This window comes from Amphibalanus amphitrite, unplaced genomic scaffold (assembly GCF_019059575.1).
Source record: "Amphibalanus amphitrite isolate SeventyFive unplaced genomic scaffold, NRLGWU_Aamphi_draft 000176F_arrow, whole genome shotgun sequence".
Classification (NCBI taxonomy): domain Eukaryota; kingdom Metazoa; phylum Arthropoda; class Thecostraca; order Balanomorpha; family Balanidae; genus Amphibalanus; species Amphibalanus amphitrite.
The window spans coordinates 188,192-191,172 of NW_024881671.1; the positions used below are offsets into that span (position 1 = coordinate 188,192).

At 49.6% G+C, this 2,981-nt stretch overlaps 1 protein-coding gene across 4 annotated transcripts in view; it reads left to right on the forward strand.

The window, feature by feature from the left end:
* LOC122383919 (unconventional myosin-Ia-like) overlaps positions 1–2,349 on the forward strand; it is a 58,566-nt gene extending 56,217 nt beyond the window's left edge. For all 4 annotated transcript variants that reach the window (XM_043370791.1, XM_043370793.1, XM_043370792.1 and 1 more), the window contains one exon: positions 168–2,349. The gene's annotated coding sequence lies outside the window, so the exon portion shown is untranslated. The remainder of the gene's footprint in view (positions 1–167) is intronic.
* The last annotated feature ends 632 nt before the right edge of the window (positions 2,350–2,981 follow it).

The following is a 2,981-nucleotide window of genomic DNA, read 5'->3' on the forward strand; positions in this document are numbered from 1 at the left end:
AATTTTTTCTTTTTGTTTATTGAAATACACGCATTCAGCATGTGGAGGCTATTGTCCGTAAAAAGAAAATACTTATACTCGGTCCCTCATATAGCCATCCCCCTCCCTTAGAGCATCTGAAACTGTGCCGATTTTTTCGCCACTGACGGGGTCGCTCCTTTCGCCAGGGTTTGGTGCCTGTTGACGACTGGACCGACCCGGGTCGCTCCCGTTGCAGCCCCATCTTCATGGCATCGTTTGCGGCTGGCCAGGTCATTGAACTGCCGTCGTGGGACGTGGCCGCCCTGACTCCGCCTCGGGCAGTCACGTGACCGCTCGTAAGGCCCCGGCTGTCCACGCCGCTGTGAGTGCAGCGGCGGTCAGATACGGCGACTCAGTGTTCAAACGGAGCCCAGCGCGGTGCGGGCGTGGCTTGATGGCTGGCACCGAGCAGAGAGGCTATAAAGTATAAATCGGGCTGCAGATGAGCCGGCAGACAGGGTCACCCACCATCAGCCGCCGAACAGGCTGGCTGTAAATTTCGCGCCTGTTCCGTGCGAACGGGCCGTTTCGAGCCTCCGTCAGCCAGCTGCGGTCAGAGGCGAGACCAGTCGTTTGTTGGAGCCGGTCTAGTGAAGACCTACATACATTTACGAGCGTGCGATGTCTGTGTGAGGGGTGCGGGCTGCCACGGCGGCCCGGCGTGTTGTGGTGCGGTAAGGAGCTGCTGGGCGGCCGGGGCACTCATCCATTTTGTATCATTGTGCTGGCACCAGACGCCGTGAAGACAGGAAGTGAAAGGAACGTGGTGCGTTGGGTGTTGAAATCAGTTTCGAGGCATATGGTGCATTTTGTTTTTGCCGGGGCAATATCTACCCTACGTTGTTTCTGATTGTCGACCCCAGGTGTGGTTATTTCTTGGTTCACGTACTGGATTCACTAGACAGAGCTGGACAAGTGCTCTGGCAAGCACATCTTATATTTTCAACTTTTTTGCAACACGATATCAGCGCGACAAGAAAAACCGTACAAACAAATTCTGAAACTAAATTCACATTTTGTTGCTATACAATAGCAATACCTGCTGAGGAAAACGTTGTCTTATGCAGTAGTACTTGAACAAAAAGTGTCGTGACCCATGAACTAATTCTGATGCTTAAATATTTGAGACGAGCGTTTCACTGCCTCTTTCAAATTACGTACAAGCGCTCATTTCAGAAAATCAGACCATTGACACCGTAATCGGTGGGCTATCTGTCCTGAAAAATAAGCTAGTTTTAACATTTAGATCGTTAAATAAACTATGCTTCTTATTGCCTATTCACTAAGCCTTGTTTGGAATTAGCGATATTGCGAATTTTACAAAAGGTGTAACGTCCAATTTGTGAATCTGAATAGAATTAGCGCAAAAAATGCTATTGGGACTTCTTTCCAAGAAATTCGCGCTTCTCCTTAACATCTGTCAATATTTTTCGTTATTTGTTAGTTACAGCTTAGAGGTGACTATGCAAATTGTTTTTCGTGGTAACACGCGTAACTTGGATAGCAGCTAATTTTGTTGGTGCTGAAATCAAAGTTTTCACAGTTTTGTCATTGACGCGTACCTATTTGTTCTAAGTGACCGTCCTCCGACCCTTGATCCCCGTCTCCTTTCCCTTACCCGGAAGTCCATTGATTGATGTGTGAGACAGTATTGAGCGGCACTTTATTTCGGGGCTCTGTCTAGACTGTCCATTTGTCGATACGGACAGGACATTTGTTGTTGGGTCTTCCCAGGCAGCTGGCTGCGGCCCCGGACGGCTGTTTGGCTTCCGTCAGCGTCCGGGCTCCTTTGTCACAGAGAACGGGTGTCTTCCAACACCATGTCTTTGATTTGTGTTGTATGCTGCCCCCTTGTTTGTTTTTCAGATGGGTTTTAGCGCTAGTGTTCTTGCATCTGTACATAGCTCACTGCTCCAGTGTTCTTCCACGGTGTGCAAGTAACATTGTACCAAATCCTTGGAGACCAAGCGCCGGTGCAGCTCGCCCCTGACACGGCCGGCCCGGTGAGATTGAACCATGTCCTTTCGGAGCGCTGGCCGACGGCGGCCAGCACGCTCCCGTCTTTTTTAGTCTCTCCCCGTCTGTGTTACCGATCCAGGCGACTGCGTTGTGTACAATGTACACCTGTTTCCGGCCGGGTGCCGGGCGCCGGTACCCCGGCGGGCGAGTGCAATCAGTGCAGGTACCCGGGAGGCGGCCGCTGCCGGCCGACCGACCCCGGCGCGCCGGCGACGTCACATTTGTACTGCCCTCACACGGGCACGGGGCGATACGGCATTGGCTTGTTATTCAATCGTGTGTCCATGCAATAATACACAGACGACTGTGCCCGGGAGTCTGCGAAACATGAAAAATATGATAGCTTCAGAGTGTGTGAATGAAAATTTAATATGAATGAAATTCAGCATTGCTCTTTTTCTCATTATTTTACCTAAAATGCAAGACTTTGACCTCTTTCAGCTCGATCAATAACTACCACCATATGACCGCAAGGTCTAAAAGCCCTGAAACTCGTGAAGAAAGCTCATCATTTCTAGGACAATTGGCATGTGTCTTGCCTCACCCATGATCGCGAGTTATGCTGTTAATAACGACGGCGGTATGCATTACAAACACCCCTGCGAAGGCTATGGCGGCTGACGTGACCAGATTATAGCACACTAAGCTCCAGATATTGGTGCCAACCTAGCCCATCCAAGTGGCATTAGTTCTTAACGACTGCAGGAATGGGGCTGACCTCTCAATAACTGGCAGGCTTTTAGTAGGCCTACTGGCAAACCAAGTAGTTGCAAGTTAAAATGGAGCCTATATAAATCAATGCATTTGAACCGAGTCTGTTCAAACAATTAAAACTTCGCCCCAGTCCCGAGGTATACACGCGCAAACAGTTCGTGGACTACTGATTCAATACCACAATGAAATGAACCCTGTTTCTTTTGACCATACAACACACCCAGTAG